Raw genomic sequence first — 22,732 nt, forward strand, 5'->3', positions numbered from 1 at the left:
ATTTACTAGATGTAATTTCTCTAAGGCAGAAGTCCTACACTGGGAAAAAATGAAGGCAGCTCTGCATTTTCCTGTTCATGCTATCTTCTTCTGAAAGAAAATCTGCTCTCTAAGCACTTCACAACTTCTTGTCATTAAAGCAAACATGAAATACTGGCTTATTTTCTTCTCCGTCAAGTTCACAGCTCTTCTAAATGATACTGAAAGCTGTTTCCTCTCTCTGGGCTGATTAGGCGATTCACTGAAAACAAACAGGACAGCCTAGGTACCATTCCAATGCCATCATAAATAAGTACAGCCTGTCAGAAAGATCTTGATCTGTTTGATTACATCAGTTAAGAAAATCCAGTTCTAAACACACCAATGTCAACTTGTTTAATGTCCGTATTATAGCATCCCTCACAATACTTTGCTGCTACACAATACCTCACAATCTTTAGCTGCTTCTCAGTTAGTCAATACTAATAACTGCATAGGAGATATCCCTTTCGACAGAGAAGGTAGTTTATCTCACAAGCTTAAAAATAAACATTAAAAAAAGCATTGAAATTTGTGCCAAAGTTTGAGGGTTTAGAGCAGTTCATAATAAATGCACAACAGATAAGTTAGATAGAAGGTAGACGCTTTAGACAACACTCTTCACTCAAGAAGTATCTAGCAAGCAATCTAATTTTCATATGATACCATTAAGCGTGGAAAAGCAAGCTTGCTAATGAGAAACGCATAGATAATTTCCGGGGGAGAAATGAGGAAAAAAGTAAAATGAGAAGCACCACTGAATGACTGAAGTTTAAAAATGAAACAAACCAAAAACAAACAAAAATTTAAAAGAGAAAACATAACCTCAGTTATGTCTTGAAACCAATACAGAAAATTTAGAAGAGCTTTTTCCCCCAGAGATAGATTACGAGAAGGATAATGAATGTAATTACACCACCTTATCATCTAACCAAGTACTCCATTTTCTAAGATGCAATACAGAGTTGTGCATATTGAAGGATAGCTCTAAATTTCAAATCTGTGATGCAGGTAAGTAAAAGTACACAAGGTGTGAAGAATATACCCTCAATTAAGCTACAAATGATACACAGTTGGCAAATTAACAGCTGCAGCTGAAATGGTACAGAGCATGATTTTACTTAGTCTTCCAGATGAATCATACTTGTAATAAAACCAGCTGCAGCAATTGTTGAGCTTTGTCAGCAGAGTTTTTATTTTGTAGTACACATAACTATAAACCCAAGTTTATAGTGCTTTCAGCAAGGAGTGTGTGTTCATATATGCTCGGCTGACATTAACAAGAGTAAAATACAAGTACTAATTAATTAATTGAATAAAGTCACTGCCACATAAAATTCAGAAGAGTGTTAACCCCAGTAGTTCTACATTCTGAAGTCTCACAAAGGAAGCATTAATGTCTGCAGTATACAATGGACTGAAATTCAAGTAACAATGTGACCTTTAAAAAAAAGATATGCAACATATTCTCAAGAATTAGTATAACTTATCTGATTAAATGTATGGCTGAGTCAGAGCAGAACTGATGGATTGCCTTCCCTAGATCATTACACAGAGGGAAAAATAAAGGAAAAAAAAGTAGTCTTCCAGGCAAGAAACTTTTTAGAAACATCCTGTGCTAGAAAACATCACTTAAAAAAACCATGCAAGTAAACTTATAAATATTTTTTTATGCAGTGCCATTTCTTCTCATAGGCAGCAGCAGACTGCACACACATAGCAGCCTTCCTTCCCCCCACAACAACTCTAATGTGGAGCATTACTCAAATAATAGTAAAAATTGTCATTATGTTTAGTGTTGCTGCTTTGCCCAGTTTGGATCACTGAAATTTTGTAACCTACCACTGAAGAACACTTCTTGAGAAACTGTTGAGAATTAACGCTTCATCATTTTATTCCCAATTTTGAGATGAAAGAAAGAAAATGCTAAAGCCTACTTTTGGAAAATATGTCTATTTTTCATTTCCAATTAAAACCAGGCTTTGTTGGTAGATCCCAGCTCTTTACCTGCTTAAACAGAAACAAAATTGGTTTCCACACTGAGGTGAACATTGCTATGCCAAAGCCCATTAGATACAATACAAGAACACAAGATTAATATATGTAAAAACTCTTCATACAGTCTCGTGTAACAAATGCTGGCTATATTTTATTTCTATTGAACAATGAAGTTAATTTCTAATTTCAGTTTTGAATAATTTATCTTTTTAGGGAAAAGAAAAAAAAATATAGTTTACTGAAATTCTTAGATATTAAGATTGATTTAAAGTGCAACCTCAAAACAATTTTCAGAACTGGTATCACCACTTATTTAACATAGCTGTTGCAGTTTTCTGTTTGAAGGTTTATCTAGTGTGTTTTCCACACACTTAAGAAGTTTCTTATTCTTCTAGCCAAAAATCTCGAGGTTGAAAGAAATAACATATCCTTAAAACCGTTACTTGGTCCCAATTTTTAACCTCTTTAATATAAGTGTTTTCCAGTTATTAAAACTGGTTATTTTAACAAATGCTCCATTCACATAACTGTCTTTTTGCACATTAGCATTTCTTACATACATCCAAAGATACCAACAATCTACATCTACAGAAGAGATTAATCTAAAGACTATATATTTTTACCTGTTCATCATAGATGCCAACAGCCGCTTATAATATACATCCAAAACCACACACAGCAAGCTGAGACCTAATCTAGAATTCTCCCAGAAAGTTTGAGGCCACCACAGGGCAACCTCAAACCAGAAACCTCCCTGTGTAGGACAAGGGGGAGGGGTGTTGCAACAGCTGCTGCTGTAACCCATCACAAGGGGTTTCATTAACAGATTAATTCACATGAGGGCTAAACTACGACTAAAATCAATCTGAACTTAGTCATAAAAAGAAGAAAGAAAAAAAAAAAACTTCTCAACCTAAACTAAATCCCTGATAAATGAATAAAAATCTTTCTTACACATTCAGATATTTTAAGATGACATGACTATGAAAGAAATTTTCTTTCTATAGACGAGTGTGACTTGCTTTCTTCCACTTTTGAAGTAATTCCCCCTTGACAGCTTACCACAGCTGAAGCTGTTTTTCTAAGCATAAGGAACAGAATTTTTCAATCTTTGTTAAAGGTAAGTAACTTGTGAACCAGAACAGGATTACCATTCCTATCACTTCGTTGGGAGAAATTCCAAATAATTTCTTTAGATATAACTTCAAAACTTCATTGCTTCTAGCTTCATCACATGTAGACTTTTTGAACATCTCCTAAGCAACCTCCTCCCTTTCTTGGTAGCAATTTCTCTTCAAAAAGATATTTTCTTATTCCAGCAGCTTCATTTTCTGAAAGAAGTGATACTGCAATTCTTTCAAATCAACAGTGTTGTGCATCATAGGCTTCTACAGTAACTAGTGTTAAACTTTTCCTCTGCCTACATTTTTATCTGCTTAATACAAAGAACAACCAAGTATTAACAAGTAAGAAATGGCATACTTAAATGTTTCTGACTGTGTTCATAAAACAAAATCATAGGGATTTCAAAAGTTCTTGATTTCTTTTTGCAAAGGAAATGCCACTACTGACAGAGAAGGAAAGCTCCATATTTTAGTTAAAGAGAGACACAAGATACCTAACAGAGACAGGGTCAAGACTTTGAAGACTGTTTTTGATCAAACATGCAAAATATCCATTGTCTTGTATGACTCTCCTTAGCCAGTTATAATCTTTTACTGTCTACATACAGTCAGCTGGAATAGCCTGGGAATTCCTGAGTGAGCAGCAAAACTAAAGAAAATAACTAAAAACTTTCCACTTCCTCCCATATGCAGATAACAGGAATTTCAGACATTGTCTAAGACAGCACTAAGTAATTGTGTGTATAAAGTAGTGTAGTGTAGTGACTATGGAAAATAAAGAATATGTTGAATATGAAGAATCTTGTCTCAAGCCAATATAAATTACTTTGATACACTACAAACTCTCTCTTGTGATCTACCATCAATCTTTTAAGATCCACTTCTATAACTGTTGGTACTGATGGCATCAAGCCATTATATACTAGTAGAGGCTTCATTTAGCAATCACATTATTTGTTCTGATACATAATCTGAAATTCTACAGAAATGACATGGCTACACAAAAGCTGATAGACAAACTCATATCGTTATGGAGAAACCAGATACCCCAATGAAGGTCATTCTTCACTTTGTTATTCTGATATGAATTGGCCAGAAAACTAGTAAACTTCTAGAAGTGTTTTAAGACACATTAATAATGATTTGGGATAGAAATATGAATGTGTCATTTGTTCTGTATACATAAGAACTACAGGTTACTGTATCTGGCTGTGTCCTCAGAGCACTCTTCCTTCTGCTGTGTTCACTATCAGTTTTCATCTTATTCACAGCTTTCATTAGAGATTTTATCTTAAAGAAAGGATGAAGTATCCCAGCAAAGAAGGAAAAAAATCAATAACATCATACAGAACATTGGTGATCTCTCATCTAGAATATTTTGTACAGCTTTGGTCATTCTGCTCAATAAAGCTGCTTTTCAACTGAAATAAGAGCAAAGAAAAGCTAGTAATGTATTAATGGTATTGCAAGGACTCTTTCATGCAAGAAAACTAAAGGAGTTGAACAAAATAATGACCAAGAGGAAAATGACTGCTCTCTAGAAATTCATTAGATGACACAGACTGGCGATGGAAAAGAATTATGCAAAGTAAAAGACAAGAAAGACAGTTAAAGGTAGTTTTCCCTCTCGTAGCCCCAGTAGTTAAGAGACAAATCAGTGATGCAGATCAACAGGAAGAACAAGAGAAGGGCATGCATCACAAATATCTTAAAAGCAACAACAACAACAAATCAACAAAACAAGACAAAACAAGTAAAAACAAACAAATAAAAAAGAACAGCCAAAAGAACAGTCCAGAAAATCTACAGGCTGTGAACCTCACTTTGGTGGAGTGGCTCAAAGGGAAACTTTACTGTGCTCTACACCTACCTTAAAGGAAGCTATAGTGAGGTGGGGATCAGTTTCTTCTCCCAAGCACTAATTGATATGATGAAGAAATGGCCTTAAATTGTGCCAGGGGAGCTTTAAGAAAAAATTCTTCACTGAAAGGGTTGTGAGGCATTGGGACAGGCTGCCCACGGAAGTGGTTTAGTCACTATCCTTAGAGGCCTTCCAAAAACATGTAGATATGGTGCTTAGTGACATGGTTTAGTGGTGGACTTGGCAGTGCTAGGTTAAAGGTTGGACCAGATGATTTTAGAGGTCTTTTCCAACCTAAACAATTCTATGATTCTATAAATTACAACTGATAGCATTATTGTAATTGAATTAATAGTAATTTCCTTATTAGACTAAAATTAGACTAAAAAATAAATTTTTGGCTTTGCATATAAGCTATCTGCTTTCTGCTATAGCTCAACAAGATTTTGAGTGAAACTAATTGAAGGGAATTCAAGCAAGACAATTTGTAACGTGGATGCAACAAATTAGTAATGATTTTACACTTATCATTTTCACTTCCCACTCCATTGTCTTCTTTCAGAGATAATATGAATAATTAAACTACGTAATAACATGACAATACTGAAATGCTTTATCTGTATCTGATAATTTGTCCTTTTATCTTATGTTACTTGCCTATATCAATGGTCTTCTAATGAAGACCCTTTTCTTCTGGTAAACTAAGGACATATTTGATTCGTGGTTGCTTGAAATAAGCAAATTAATTGAAATACTTTTTAAATTTTGATCATTACTAACTGTCTTATTATACAGTCCCTCTTTTACATATTTGTTCCAAGGCTTTTCCAACTGCTTAGGGAACAAATATGTGCTTAAACTGGTAGGTTGGAATTTGGTTTGAAAACTGGCAGGAACTCATGACTTACACATGGGAGGAATGCTGCTAAGCTGAATGGCAGTATCTTGAAAACTGGTAGAGGCATCCAAACATTGTTGAGTTCAGAAATCATCAGACATGCAGCAAGGAACCTCTGCCTGACAGCAGCAAGAAATTGTCTGTGAGGTGACTGGAACACTGCTGAGGACAGCTGTGGTCAGCTGGAGTTGCTGCACATCCAAAGGGTCAGGCAACTTTCAGAAAAGCCAGATTGTGGTCCAGGAGTTCCTCCTCCCTCTTCACCATTAGCATCTGAAACACCATTTTAACAAAACTACATTTTTCACTGGGGGAGAATCCTGTCTCCTCACACTAATTAAAAACAAAACAACAAAAACAAAAAACAAACAGAACCAAAACACACACACAAAAACAAACAAACAATCAAGCCTTAGTAATGTCTAACAGCCACAAAAAACAATCCAAAACATACTGCTCAAATGAAATTATGAAAACACTCATGAAGATTCTTTCAGGCATATTTCAGTGTCAAGGGAAAAAAGTTCATAAAATTTCACAGCCTGAAGAAATGATTAATGTTTAGAAATCATTCCACTTTACTAAGACACAACTTGTCAATTCTGTGCTCCATAATGAAGAGTTTTCGTGTGAGAACTGGGCTGTTCAAATTATAGGACTGTACCCCTCTGAGATCTCAGAAGCAACAGCCAAAGGATGTGTCATTTCACTAGCCAATTCTTCAGCAATGGCAATTGTTGGCCGTACTGAGGATACAGAATATCCAGCCTCACTCCCCCATCACCACGGAGAGAATCACAGAAACCCAGATGTTTAGCAGGTGTTCATCAGCATTCCTCTGAAACTGCACTTACAGTTAAACAGCAAAAATATTTAAGCCACATCAAGTCATCATGCTAAAGCAAAAAACTCTGCTTTACATTTGCAAGGCCTTACTACAATTTATCTTCTTCAAATAGAGGGAAGCAGCATTGAAACAGGTGCATAATAAAGTAGCTGTGATCTGTTATTTATAGCACACCAATACTGCAGTCCCTTGAAATCATAAGATAAAAACTTTCTTTAAAGCAGAAAATCAGACTTTAATTATAGAATGAAATTACTGGTGAACGATGAATTAAATAAAAGCGGGAGACGGATGATGGGAGTGAAAAACAACTAACACTTTGCTTATATATTCAACTTAAATAAACTCCATTATCCCATAATCTAAGAACCTTCTAAATTGCTGACTCATAATCAAAATGTTTTTGGTTTTTTTTTTTGAGATTGGCCTGTTTTAGAAACTTCAATAAACTTGCATCTAAAGGAAATTTAAGTTGAAAACATATCTGCAACTAAAGTACCACTGCCCCTTAGAAGTTAAGGCTCTTTCAGTTATGTTGAACTGGGCAGCTAATTTTATTATATGTAACTGTAGTAGGCTGGAGATCTAAAAGCAGTTTGGCCTGCAACTTTGTTTTCCATTGTCCAAATATAAATATATTTTTTCCCTTTAGATGGCATTTGATTTCTTTCCTTCATGGAGGTATTTCTTTCTTCCTCAGCTATTCTTTTCATAGCTTTAAAAAGCTGGGTCCTAAAGTTTACATTTCTCCTCCGCCTTTTTTAGTTTTTGTTGGCAATGTGCACACCTAAATTAAGCATGCCCAAAACCAGACAAATTCTCTTTTAATTTCTACTTTTCAAGTATATATCATAGAAAAGGAGATTGTATTATTGACTGGACCAGATGGCAGTCTATCTTGCCTTCTTAATATATTAATATTTATTACAATTAAAAATGAAGACAATCTCAGTAATTCTTTGTATTTCACACATTGCAACAAGAACAGGTCATCATTTGCCATTATTTTCACAAACAAACATAGCTTTTAGAAAATAAAATGCAAACTTTTAATTTAGAGAAGTTATCTTCAGTATAAATCATAAAACAAAACAAAACAAAACAAAACAAAACACTTTGTGATTGTTTTTAACTGTGGTATGCCACAACAATTTTAGTTTAGTTTTAATTCCATATTCAGAACTCTCAAGAATATGGAGGTAGTTAGAAAGGAAAGCTTGCAGGTTTGCAAGTTCATCTTTTAAGATACCTTATCCTACCTGAAATGTCATAAGTAATAGGATGCTTTTATGACTAACAATATTCTCATTATTCTTCATTTATGGTTCCACTGAAATAGTCATCTTCATTTTTTTTCTTTAATGGAAACAATAGTGCTTATCACATTTTCTCTGCTCCAGTGAATAGCCCTTTGATGTAAGTTAGTTCAGATGAAAGTTCTTCTTTTTAGTGGCTTGACTTTAGGATAATTTACTTTTACAATGATTACTTTTATTGAAGAATATTCAACCAGCATCTCTTTCATGCTGAAGTGTAACTGCAGGAGTAAAAAGTAATATATAAAAAGCGCATGAAAGGGAAAAAACAAACTTAACTGATGAAAATAGTGTCTCCTGAACTGGCATTCCGGCCATTCAGTGGTACATGTAAGATGTTTCAATAAAATGGAAGGTGAAGGACAGCTCAGTTGTGCTGATGTGTTTGCAATAAGCAACTCTTTCCTACATGCAGACTCATGTTCAACAGGAGTTCTGCTCCAGTATGTCCTACCATTACATACTACATGTGATCACAAATCATGCTGAGATCTCATTGAGCTTAAACTTTCTTTTGAACCTGTACCAAGATAATTCTAATCCTAAATTAACTGGAAGCCAAAGAAACTGATGAGGTAGACAAAATATATCCATTTTACAACTTAACAGTTAAGTGACTACATCCTATAACAGTATTTATTTGCTTTATTTGTCTAAATCTTTTCAATACCTTTTGAACTTGAACATTAGTTTAAATAGATCTTGTCTTGACTCAGGAAACCCCTAAATATACTGTGGTAAAACTATTTTTACCTTTATTTGAACCACTAAGTCTTCTATGCAGATCTCCACTTTAAATACAATATCTGTCCTCTGAGCAATACAATCAGGAATTATTCCAATGCTTTTCTGCTTTTGTTGCAATCTTTTAACTAGAACGACAATCTAATTGTAATAAAAATTATGAAGATACATACCAGGAACATAAGGGTCTCAAGACCCAGTCTTCACATGTGAAACACTCAGAGAAGGATAGATTAACTTAGGCACAAGCCAGAAGTCCCAAACGTATTTGATTGCTCTTCCCTTCGATGACTAAACAACTTTTTATGCTTTCATTGTGTGTGTCTTGGCCCTTTACATAAAGCTTTCAGAACTCACATATTTTTATTTGTCTGTTATGATTTAGTGTTCAAGAACGATGTTTGGGTGAAAACACAAATTTTAATAGAAAAGTAGGTAGCAAAGTTAAGTTGTTTTCATATGCTTTGCTTGAAATTCACAAGAGAGTATTGTTACACACACATACACTCATGTTGACCTCTTATGAAAATGTTTACTTATGCAGAGTCCACATAGAACAGGCTAAACTGCTCTTCTGCTGGTAACACTGGCAGCAGGAATTTCAGTAAGTAGGGTACTCTGCTACTCAGTGAAACTCACTATGAAATAAAATTAACCACATCATCAGTAGAGAGAATTTAATCTCAAATACATGTGCCAGATACTTACAGACGTGTATACATGCTCTGGATTTATTTACTCCCTATGACAGTGAGTACACAGCATACAAGAGAAAAACACAACTATTCACACCTGAGGAAATGCTATGATACAAATTTCTACTTAAGAGTTAATGAAAAAAAAAATCTTGCTTTTTCTCTTAAATAAAAATATGGAATGAAAGAAAACATCCATTCACTTTTATCTGGGTTACTCGCTTCTCTCTCTGTCAATGCTCACTTTAAGACGCAAGACCTTTCCAGCAGATTTATTTTCATTCAGTAACACCTTTCCAAATACATTGTGTGGGAGTTCTGCAAAACTATATAGATCTTTCTTCCTTGATTTATACTTACTGAATGTTCATTCCTTAGAAATATTTATCTCAAAGCAAAAAAGGAAGTCTATACAAATTTGATAAAGTACTCATACAACACACATTTACGTCAAAAACTAGAAACTGCATTTTATGAGAAGCTGGAGTCCTAACTACTACTTCTGTTATAAATATATCATTTTACCTTTTAAAATATTTATCAACTTCATAACATTGTTTATTTATGCCTCTATTCTATTAATGATACTAACGTTAGATCATCCTAAATAACTGCAATATGCTAAACTATACACATCGAACCCTGCAATCTATAAAATGGGTTTAACAATCTCACAAGAGCAGGTCAGTTTCATACTGGTTTTATCCCAGTTTTATGAAGTGGCAATTGAAATAACTGAAACAATGAAGCCACTCCAGCAAACAAAAAATAATCTTGATACCACTAATATAATTTTCAGTGCCACAAGAAGTTTTGGCAGCCGAAAGTAGGCATGGGATCAAATTCATCAAGGCAAAGCTGGCAGTAACTATTAACATGACAGTCCTTTTTTTTTTCTTAAAAAACCAACAAAGTGTGGAGTTCAGAAGTTAGGAGGGAGGATGTGTGAGGAATAACCCCCTGTTCATACTCTTTTCCATAACCATTACCTACTTGTCATTGCTAGAGATACATTCGTTACCTATACATAACATTACTTTGAGAGTGGTTGGCCTGTCTTATGCTGTAATCCTTCCCCTGTGTTTATGTCCTCTTACTTTCTTACAGATGTTATTCAGCAAAGCCTTTCTTCTATGTGCTCAATTCATAGTGATAAAACCTGGCATTGCAATAATACATTTTCATTTAAGTTTCGAAGGGTATTTCCACGCCAAAGGAAGAGAGGCAGCTCTGCTACATTTTAACCCCACAAACTGAAGTCCAGTGTAGCACCACTTAAGTGTATATAAAACCCAGGTTAACATAAGTCATATTTGCATAACTACAGTTCTCATTACACAAGATAGACATGCTGAAACTGTAGTTTAACCTTAAACAGACCTTAGATGCATATTTGTATATGCATTCACAGGTCTACATGTAAATAAATCATTTTTTAAAGGAAAAAAAAAACAGCTTTTGATGACTTAAATCACAAATGTCTTTTTCCTCAGTGCAAAGTTAAAACCAATTACAAAAATTGGTTTTATCTAAGATTAAACCAATACTTATTATTTAAGAATATCTTCTCCGATTTTCAATATATCCAGTTTTTTAATTGTTTTCAGGGACTTCCTTCTCTGTCCTAACCCCTTTTCTGAAGTAAAAGGGGGAGAGGGGGGAGAGGTCATACACTGATGAATACAAGAAAAAAAAAAATCTTTAGCTGGACAAAAATAATCCCATATTTGTAAGTGAAAAACTGTGCTGTCTGAAAGAAAGAAAAAACAAGCAAACAAACAAACAAAAAACTCCTTTTCTCTTAGGCAAAAAACTGACTTGCAAATAGTTTCAGAACAGCCATCCCCCTTCAGACCCCTGAAACTCTGTGGACATAACCGCTAACACTGAAATGATGTATTCCCACCCTTTGTGATAGAATAAACAACCTCATTAATCGAAGTAACTAATTATACTGATCAAATTTAAGTTCAGTCTCACAGGTAATTCCATTTTACTGCTTTGGTTTCGTAGCAGTTAAACATGGGCTGTGGTTTGAATGGAATTTTTCCACTGGAAGATAAACAGAAAATGAATTCATCCATTAAGCTGAAATTCCTTATGAGAGGTTTTCCTTCTCAGTCATGATCTTTCCTTTATTTTACAGTTTTAAGACTAAATACACGACAGGTAAATCTCTCCTTTTTAAACTTCTGAAGGATAGACAGTATGATTTTAGGAGCCATGCTTAAACAAAAGAAAGGAGAGACACTTGCACTTTTGTACAGATTATTCACAACAACAGAGCCTTACGGAGGACAGACCAGTTATTATCCAAGCAGCCAACATCTCATCCTACAGCAAAGTGGGAAACCAGCTTCATCCTACTCTGCCAGAAATGTTGCAAAGAGGAACATGTTCACAAAGAATCAGCCTGTGACTCAGTCAAGGGATATATCTTTTTCTTTTTTTTTCTTTTTTTTCTTTTTTTTTCTTTTTTTTTTTTTTTCTCAGAAACATCTTTTAATGCTTCTCAAGAACATTGAGAAGTTAGTTACAATCCAGCTCTATAAAACCAGGATTACTAGTCCATAAAAACTGTCACCCTCAGATGCCTTGTCATAGGTAGGCATTCTCATTATTAAAGTTAGCCAAAGTTTCCAGAAAAAAAAAAAAAAAAATCCACAGATTTTGGAAGAAACACAGAATAGTTAATATTGCTGCTGAAATAATCTATATACTTTAGAACAGACATTCAGTGATGCTGTTAAAATGTCCCATTTTAGACAGAAAGTACCAACATTATTTGCATTTGCCAGACTAAATTGTCAGAGCTGTCATCTATTAAAATCAAATTAGATCTGACAACCAGGATTTCAACTGCAAACTGATCTTTTGTACTTAATGTTACTAAGAACCTGAGACATGAAGAACTATGTACTAGCACCATGAACATATTGTTTGCTCAGATTAATCATTTTCACATTGCTGTTTAATTGATGTAGTTTTTGCTTCAGCTACACTGCAATTACCATGTCATGTTCCTGATAGAATAGATAGAAGAAAAAAAAAATGGCTAAATTACTGTCATGTTTTTTTAAGGACAAAAGTTTAATTAACAGTTATAAAAACTCCCAGCCCAATAATGTGAAAAGTTACGTACATGCATAGGAGTCTCAAATTTCAATATGGAAATACCAAAACTTGATTACTGATGCCAAAAAATATGCAACATGCACAGAATACTGCCACGAGCCCACAAGTAGAGACTAAAACCATTGTATTGTGATGGTAGTGACAATAACAGAACTGGCAAAGCCAACCATTTGCTGTGGTTTAGCCCCAGAAGGCAGCTCAGCACCACACAGCCACTTGCTCACTCCTCTCCAATGGGATGAGGTGGAGAATCAGACAGTAACGGTGAGGTAACTCATGGGTCGAGATAAAGACAGCTTACAAAGTAAAGTAAAAGCTGTGTGTGTGAGCAATTCAAAATAAGGAATTAATTCGCTACTTCCCATTGGCAAGCAGACGTTCAGCCACAAGGTGTGGAACACCCCTTGAGCCAGCCTGGGCCAGCTGTTCTGGCTGTGTCCCCTCCCAACTCCTGGGGCACTGCCAGCCTCCTCCTGGCAGAGCTGCATAAGGAGCTGAAAAGGCCTTGGCTCTGTGTGAGCTCTGCTCTGCAACAACTAAAACATTGGTGTGTTATCACCACTATTTTCATCAAAAATCCAAAACAGAGCACCATACGAGCTTCTGTGAAGAAAATTAACTCTGTCCCAGACAAAATCAGTCCACCATCTTACTGAAGAAAAATTGTCATCTAAGATGAATTTTATTTCAGCAACACTTATGGTGCAAGAGATTCCCTGATTACCAGGGAAGGGTAAAAGTTGATTACACCTCTTTGGTAATCAACACCAACTCCCTGTCAGTGGTGTCCTAACTTACAAATTTTACAGAACATCTACAAACAGTTTTGTTTCCTCAAGAAAAGAACACCACAATGTGCAGCCTAAACCATATAAGGAACGTAAGATGTACCTCTACAAGCATCTTTAGCAAATTACTTTCAAATATGCCACCTGCAATCACAGAAACATTTACTCTACAAATCATCACAGAGGATAAGTTGGTCACTGCCACAAACCACTAAAACACTACGGTTCAAACTGAAAAAGACCCAGAATTTTATCATTAATGAAGGCAATACAAGCAAACTAAATTAATCAGTTCTAACTAAGATGGAGGTTTTTTGCTAGATAAAGGTCATCCACAAGACTTGGAAGTCTGTATGGAATTCAAACCCCATCAAAGTGTCATTTTGTTATGGGCCTGTTGGCACATCCATATGCATCATCCCCATCTGCTCTAACCCGTGAACCATTCCAAAAGTTAGAAGTAGCAGGCTCTTACTTTCAGCACTATGGGGAGACATAAGCATTAACTCTGAATATCACCTAGGATATTTTAGCTCTGGGGCTGTGAGGAGTACACCTTAACTGAGTCTCTCTTAACGCACGTTGAAAGCTTTTATGCAGAGCTCCAACCTGATTCCTCCACTCTAATCCGTCAAAGTCATCTGCAGCTTTTTCAGTATGAACTCTGGGATCTCATCAGGGATCTCACTGGGACAATTCAGCTGGCTGGAAGGGCGTTCAGTTGTGCATACAGTACTTTGTTAACGATCAAGGTTAGGACTTCAAATAAGGCACTTTTTTGTTTGTTTGTTTGTTTGTTTGTTTGTTTTGGGGGGGAGGTGGAAGTAGCAACGGCAAAAACCTACCAACCAAAAAAAAACCTGCTCCTCCATGTATTTTGCTTGTTGGGAAAAAAAAAAAAAAAGTGTAAAGCAGAACAGAACATTCACTTGAAAGAATGAACTCTCCAGTGCCACTGTTCCAGTGATTCCTGAAGAACATAAATCCTTTTACAAGACATGGATAAAAATCAATATTTATGTTAAAGAAGTTCCTTTTTTTCTCCTCTACCATACTTCTCTCTCTCCTACTCCCCTCCCTTTTAGTTACTTGGGAAAGTTAAGAAAACATAGATGTTAGCAAAAAGCCAGCAAATCAAATCCAATAAGCAAATATGTACTTCTCTTGACTATGGATACTCTACAGATTTATCATGAACTTTCAGAGAATATAGAACTTTTTAATCTAAACCTAAATACACTACGGAAAGTAAGAGTATCTTCAATCTCAGATATACACAGATTTTTTCAGAAATTCAGGGTTTTGTGTTGCTTTGGAAGGCTACCAATGTGTGCTTGAGAGCCTGAATAGGTACTGAACTGTGTCAATACTGACCCAAGAGAACATCAACATTTTAAAATAGGATGGAATTAATTTCATGAAGCATTAAGTTCCACAGTACTTCCATTGTTTGACATATTTAACCTTTATCCTGCATACTACTACAGCATACTATCGCTCTGCATGGTCATTTTAGGTGGCCTTCATTGCCTTCAATTTCTATTACTATTTATATCAGCAGCTACCTTCTTACAGCTACACATTTTTGAGCGACGCTGTCACCACAGACAGCCCATCCCCTGGTGCCCCTCACAGAAACTGATGGCTCAGTCCCCAGCATCATAACAATCTGTCCTCTTTTCCTGCAGCAGGAGCCCATGCTTTGATGGCAGCTGCTCTGGAGCAAATTACACTCAATTGCCCTGCAACAGCCTTTCCTTATTACAGCCCTCCATGCTACTAACCTGCACAACTCAGTGCAGAGATCATTTTCGTGTGCCCTGCTAGTTTCACATATTGGCAATGATAAGTTTAACTGGTCAAGGATCCCTCCTCAGTCTCAACTCTGATGATAGATTTCATTTAGAGATGAAACACAGTGGTGGTCTGAAAATGTAAGAAAAAAGCACTTTAAAGTTATTTTGAATTAATTAATTAAAAAAAAAACAAGGAACAGTTTAGGTGAGGCAGGGTAACAGACCATGATGGCATAAGATGGTTGATTAACTGGGAGACAATTTAGTAAGCCCAGTCTGACTAAACATTTGAGAAAGCAAAAGTCAAAATAATTTTAAAAGTATTTTAAATTAAGTAGCTTTAAAGCAACAACTAATGTATTTTTAATTTACCAGAAAGACTGGGGTTTTGTAGCAATAGCAATATGAAACACCCTACAGGAATTGGAGAGCCAAAATACTAAATTGGTTTTCCTCAGTGATGTCAGAAGCTGATTTTCATCTCTTCATTTTGCTGATAAAAAAAGGTTAGAAATGTCTATTGTTTTCCATCCACAGCCTAGGAAACAAGGCAATTTGAGACTCTGAACTCAGTGATTTTTCTTCCTATCACAAATGATCTATAAGTTTCATTACTCTATGATCTCTGATTCCTCAGGCAGAAGTCATGTCATATAAAATAAGCCTCCTAGAAACTGAACAAAACCAGACATGCACAGAATTCCAAACAAACAAACAAACAAACCTCAACACAAAGCCTTGTTTCAGTTTATCTTCTTAGCTGTATTCCGCCTGTAGAGCTACTACCCATTGTCAATTTGCCAGCAGGTGATGTATTCACTTGGTTCATTCTTAAGAGCAAATACTTTTCCTGAACAAACAAAAACTCACAATGAAGAACCAAGCAATCCAAACACCTGCATCTACCAACTTAAGTCAATTTCTATCCACTGCTTTCCATGCTGAAAGCTCATTTTCATGTTCCTCATTTGTCCCTTAGACATTCGTCCCTGTAGGACAGGCATGACAACATAAAGGAACTTCAAATTTTTTCCACAAAGAAAAGCTGCAAAATAATACTTCCGGATTATAGCTCTTCCCAGAGATCTGATGAAGAAGAGATCCCATTGATCCTTTTAGCAGATTATGCTCAACCTGAAAGTATTTGCTGTCCTCATTACTGAAGTGTCATCATGAAAAGAAATGGAAATAGTTAACAATTCCAGCTGTTTATTACCTTTTAATTCACTATGGCCACACTGACAAGTTGCTGTGATAGTTAGTGAAGTAGTTAATTTGATATTCTTTATAATTGTGGCTCTCTGGGGTTTAATAAAAGAATTCAGTCACTATAAATGTGTTCATGGTTAAGTATAAAAAAAGCAGCAGAGGTAAGCAGTGTTTGCTTCTAAGCTGGTTTTGATTTCACAGCCTTTGTCAGGTATCCTAACAAAGTCAATAGCTGCTTTCAAAGATGGGTACAAGAAAGTAAAAATATTGAGAAAAGCTTTCTAAGTATTTTAATGATAATTATTTTAATGTTAAGGTACAATATGTTGTGATATAAAACAATCTATGACACAACAGGAACTGACTAGTACATCTCCATACTAAGAATCCCACTGTCTGGTGACTGAAGTGACTTCAGAACCCAAGAATTCTGTTTCAATGGGGAAAAAGAAATATAAAACAAAGAAAAAAATATTCGAGATTCTGACCTTTTGGAAGGAGTACAAAAATGAAACAACTTCAGAAACTAACAATAGGGTTTGAGATAGTAATTACTCCTGTGAAAGCCTCTGATTTCAAATAGCTGTCTGCCTGTTTTGGTATGCCAATTTGAACCAGCATTTCTCTACCTATATTAATTATCTTAATCAGTAGAATATTACGCTAGATCTTTTTCCCGCAGTCTTGCTTAGGAGAATTATTAGAAATGCTATAAAAAAAGTAAAAAGCCAGAAAAAACAGTTTGATGGAAAGGACGCACAATACAAGAATATGAACAGTGAAATTGATGAAATGCTGAAAAGACCAGGTTTGAATCCTCATTCTTTGTGACTCAGAGTAGCAATCTTGAAACTCTGCCTTCCAGATTCCTGTCTTGATTACTGACTCACTGTGTGTGCACACTTTCCATCTGCAACCTAAAAAACCTTTCCAACAAAACAAAATTTTTCATCTGTCTTTTCATCTTTTCATATTTCTGAAAAACTTTTTTACTTTTTTTTTTCTTTTTAGTCTCCCTTTTGCCGCCTGTTTCTCCATCAAAAACAGGGGAAAGGGGAGATGAAAAAATGTTAGGCATAACCTAAAATACCAAAAGGTGTTACTGTTTAAGACAATCAGTATTTGACTGAATTTGATATGTTTCCTATTATCACAGTATCACAGTATCACAGATTTCTAGGTTGGAAGAGACCTCAAGATCATCGAGTCCAACCTCCGACCTAACACTAAGTACTCCACTAAACCATATCGCTAAGCTCTACATCTAAACGTCGTTTAAAGACCTCCAGGGATGGTGACTCCACCACCTCCCTGGGCAGCCCGTTCCAATGCTTAATAACCCTTTCGGTAAAGAAGCACTTCCTAACATCCAACCTAAAACTCCCCTGTCACAACTTTCGCCCATTCCCCCTCGTCCTGTCACCAGGCACGTGGGAGAACAGACCAACCCCCACCTCTTTACAGCCTCCTTTAAGGTAACTGTAGAGAGCGATAAGGTCGCCCATGAGCCTTCTCTTCTCCAGGCTGAACAAGCCCAGCTCCCTCAGCCGCTCCTCGTAAGACTTGTTCTCCAGACCCCTCACCAGCTTGGTCACCCTTCTCTGGACTCGCTCGAGCACGTCTATGTCCTTCCTGTAGCGAGGGGCCCAAAACTGAACACAGTACTTGAGGTGCGGCCTCACCAGAGCCGAGTACAGGGGCACAATCACTTCCCTAGACCTGCTGGCCACACTGCTTCTTACACAGGCCAGGATGCTGTTGGCCGCCTTGGCCACCTGGGCACACTGCTGGCTCATATTCAGCCGACTATCAACCAATACTCCCAGGTCCTTCTCGGCCAGGCAGCTTTCCAGCCACTCATCTCCCAGCCTGTAGCTCTGCTTGGGGTTGTTGCGCCCCAGGTTCAGGACCCGGCACTTGGCCTTGTTGAACTTCATACAGTTGACCTCAGCCCATCGCTCCAGCCTATCCAGATCCTCCTGCAGAGCCTTCCTACCCTCGAGCAGATCAACACATGCACTTAGCTTGGTGTCATCTGCAAACTTACTGAGGGTGCACTGGACGCCCTCATCCAGATCATCGATAAAGACATTAAAGAGGACCGGCCCCAGTACCGAGCCCTGGGGGACACCACTAGTGACCGGCCTCCAACCAGATTTGACTCCATTCACCACAACTCTCTGGGCCCGGCTATCCAGCCAGTTTCTAACCCAGCGAAGCGTACGCCAGTCCAAGCCCCGAGCAGCCAGTTTCTCGAGGAGAATGTTGTGGGAAACGGTGTCAAAAGCCTTACTGAGGTCAAGGTAAACCACATCCACAGCCTTTCCCTCATCCACCAAGCGCGTCACTTGGTCATAGAAGGAGATCAGGTTCGTCAAGCAGGACCTGCCTTTCATAAACCCATGCTGACTGGGCCTGATCGCCTGGTTGCCCTGCAAGTGCTGCGTGATGACCCTCAAGATAATCTGCTCCATGAGCTTTCCTGGCACTGAGGTCAAACTGACAGGCCTATAGTTCCCCGGGTCTGCCCTGCGGCCCTTCTTATAGATGGGCGTCACATTGGCTAGCCGCCAGTCAACTGGGAGATTATAAATGCTTATGGATATATTCTATCAGAAACAACAACAACAAAAACAAACAAACAAACACATGAAATAGCACATGCAATTTGAAACATTAATTAAGCTGTTCTGTTACTTCAATGCTTTGTCATATAAGTGATTCAGTGTGTCCATGTTATTTCCAGTATGTTTTCAATACAGAAAAATACTTAACACACCTTGATGCATCCCTTCACATAGCACCGCCTGCAATAATGGAGCTGGCAGAGAAATTCAGGCCTAGTCCCACAGCCCTGGGGGCACCTGCCCAGGCCAAGACCTCCATGCCAGCCCCAGAGCCAATCAGCCTGTCCCGGCAAGGCCTCAGGAAGCCCTGGTCCCATCTTCTGCTGTCCTGGCTCACAGACTGCATTTCCCAGAAAGAGCCTGGACCTCCACTGAGGGCAGCTCTGCCTCCAGCCCTGTCTCCAGCCTTTCCTCCTGCTGCTCCTGTCCCCGCCCCCCCCCCCAGATGGATCCTGGTCCTCTCCTGCCTGGTACCCTGGACAGGTCCTGTCACCACCCCCAGCCTGGCCCTTCGGTGATGGCCCCCAGCACCCAGCTCCTTCACCCCTGTGCAGCGCAGCTCTTGCTGCACCCTAGCACTTGGTTCTACTTAACACATTATATTTCATCAAACCTGACATAAACAATGGACATCGCTAAAAAAATAAGACTTTTTGGTCATCAAAAGTTGTTGATGGGCTTATTACTGGTTTCTATTAACTCTCTCAGAGTGGTGTTTAGGATCGATAGGATAAAGATTAAGACTATATTACATTTCTTTCAGTTGGCATATAGAAAATAAAAAAGAACCTAGAAACAGGTGAAGTAAATTAGAATTTTGTCCCTGAATTAAGATTGACTCTGAATACTTCACAGGACTTTGATTTCAAGTCTAGATTTAACTCTCTGTTTTAGCTGAAGCTGAAATCGACTGAATTTATGCTTCAGTAATTTATGCTTATTTTAAGGTGGTATTCTCCTGGTCCTCCTCTCAATCACTTGAGAAGTTTTCTTTTTAAACCTATTATTATTACATTTCCAGGAGGCAGTAAAAATGCCAATAATCAGTCAGAACAATATATGGTTATGACTCTAATTCCAACACTAATTAAAAAAAAAAAAGAAATTGTTCTTGCTGTCTATCAGAAGCTTCATGTTCACTTTACCCAGGCTTGACATGTTCACTGTGAATATACTGTTTCCTTTGTTTTTACACAATAAGAACAACCAGCAAAATCTCTTCATAATTGTATTTAAATGCTATCATCACAAAATGCTTTTAAATGTTTGCTTCCATTTTTCACATTATAATTATTTGAGGATCAGAATAAAATCCTTATAAAGTATAATGAAGTAAATTCTCCTGGTGTTACTTTTATTGAACAAAAGTACAGATTAATAGATATTTTACTTTTTTGTTGTTCTGTTTAATAAAATGTACTTACACAAAGGAGATTCTGGAAAAATACTTCATTGCTATTATGTGAAGCACACGCATTATTCAGCTAACATTTGGGAAAATTAATTTAAAAAATAGGACACTCTCTGAGATGCATCATAAAACAATAAAGGTAGCATTTCCAAACGACAGATTCTCATGTTACATGGGTATTTTTCTCGTGAAAGTTGATTATATACTTACACGAGGTTTGCTCACACAAATTCAATTGTTCTTGCAGAGAATTCAAAAATATGCCTGCTTCAAAACTTTACTCAGAGAAATGCAACAATACTTCATGTTTTCTCTCAAACTACAAAGCAGAGGCTCAGTGGATTTCCTGAACACAAAGCTAACCAGGCAAGACACTTCAGCATCCAACCATCCCCTTACACAAAAGAAATGCAGGTACAGCTAGAAGCAGGGGGCCTCCCTGTTTATTTAACCAATGATCATAGATACGAACACCTTTCCCATGAGCAAACTGCATGCATTCTAAATGAAGGATGAAGCAGAAACAGGCTCAACTGCAGAGAAGCCGGGCAGTGCTGGTGAAGGAGAGAAACAGATAGAGAAGTTCATTAAGAGACAATACAAAGCTGGCCTATCTAGTACTTTGGAGGAGGAAGATCTTATGGCAGTGGGAATTGTGCTGTTGCTTGAACTGTGCACTGGAAGACAGTCAGGTACATGTTGAATACCAAGGATAAACCCTGAGATGTTACCTGTCTGCCATCTCTTAATATAATTTGTCTACCACTCTTTTACTTAGTGAAAGGGACGGACGAGACAAAAACACAAAACCATAAACAAGGCAATGTCAAACACAGTCACTGGTAAAAGTGGAAAAATTGAGACTCTACTACCTTTCAACTCAAATATTAATAGGTATTGAAACATAACATTTCCATCCAAAAGCTGATAGTCTCTATTAAACTCTCCATTCCATAACTCTAAAGGAAATTCAAGAGAATTCTGTTTCCTGGTTTCCAAACCTTTTGGATCCATTTCTGACAGATGGCCCCTACATTTTATGCATGTGCATTGCTGCACCCTCTCTTCTGTCTCATGGCCCAGCATGAAGGATAGTGCTGGATGGTCTGACTGCAGCCTACGAACCCAGTGCTCCTACCAAGGCACAGGCCGGTGACCACAGTGTTGTGCTACAGCTACCAGCAGGTCAATGAGGTGAGTTGCAGACTGAGTAGCCCCATGAAAGGAGTATTTCTCAACTACACACTTGTGATCTGGCTTCTTACATGTCTCATGAGGTCCTGCAAATTAATATATGAACACACAGTGACCCAGAGCTCTTGCTACCCCATGGGTCAGATGCTCATCTGGCATGTGGCTGTTGGGGCAGAAGAAGGTATATGGTCTGTGCTTACTGCATATGCTCTGGTTTCTTTTTTTTCCAAAGCAGTAAGAACTTAAACTCCAAACTAAATTCTGGATGCCAGGACCAAAAAGACAGAGAGAGATGCCTCACAAATAGGACGGTGCAAAACTTTATCCATTACACTATTCATGTCCTTTTCAGTGCCACTTTGATACAATCAGACTTTCAGATGCTCAAAACCTGATGGTAATAACCAGCATTCAGCTGAGCAGTACTCAGTACAACTCTGCATCTGTAAGTAAGGAGGTGCAGTTCAGAAATGGTATTAAATGTATGAAAAGCTTAAAATAGACAGTATCTATAGTCTGGATTTGGTGGCTATAGATACACTGAAGATTACCATACAAAAGCAGATATCCAAGGATACTGTCTTTCAACTGCTGTTGCCGAAGCCCTCTCTTCCATCCTTCACAATCTACACTCTTATTTGCATGTTAGGAAAAGGCACTACTCTAACAAAATGCAATGGTTGATGTTTGTTCTTCTTTACAGCTAATGCACAATATTGATCTTATAAAATGAGATTTATGAACACTAGTACATTTTTATTAGTTATGTCTAGTTCATGTTAAGTTAAAATACTAGAAAAGTTCAATAAATTGTAGCTTAAACTGTTTTAATTTCAGAAATACAGTACTCTACATGGCTTTCATAATCACATTCTATTTCATCTGTATCCATCTGCAGCTCCACGAAATGTCATTAAATCCCAACTTTTTCCAATTTCAAGCCATAAGAATGTCTTGGGAATATCAAATATCTGAAAAGGAGCTTAAAATATACTAGGCATAGTTATTGGTTATTTTTTAATGTTCCTTGTGACCTGAAGAACTTTATTCCACAGAAGGTGCAGTAGGCTG

General features: G+C 37.2%; 1 protein-coding gene across 15 annotated transcripts in view; it reads right to left on the minus strand.

The window, feature by feature from the left end:
• The window catches only part of CDH18 (cadherin 18), a 548,209-nt gene that overhangs the window by 347,552 nt on the left and 177,925 nt on the right, over nucleotides 1-22,732 (minus strand). For 11 of the 15 annotated variants that reach the window (XM_080580188.1, XM_080580201.1, XM_080580200.1 and 8 more), the window contains exon 1: nucleotides 2,640-2,922. The exons of 3 other annotated variants lie outside the window; for them this stretch is intronic. The gene's annotated coding sequence lies outside the window, so the exon portion shown is untranslated. Of the gene's footprint in view, nucleotides 1-2,639; nucleotides 2,923-22,732 lie in introns of those variants that run through there. One more of the 15 variants, XM_080580193.1, reaches the window with a different exon arrangement.

The sequence above is a fragment of the Anser brachyrhynchus genome, assembly GCF_964034855.1.
Source record: "Anser brachyrhynchus genome assembly, chromosome: 2".
In the NCBI taxonomy this organism is placed as follows: domain Eukaryota; kingdom Metazoa; phylum Chordata; class Aves; order Anseriformes; family Anatidae; genus Anser; species Anser brachyrhynchus.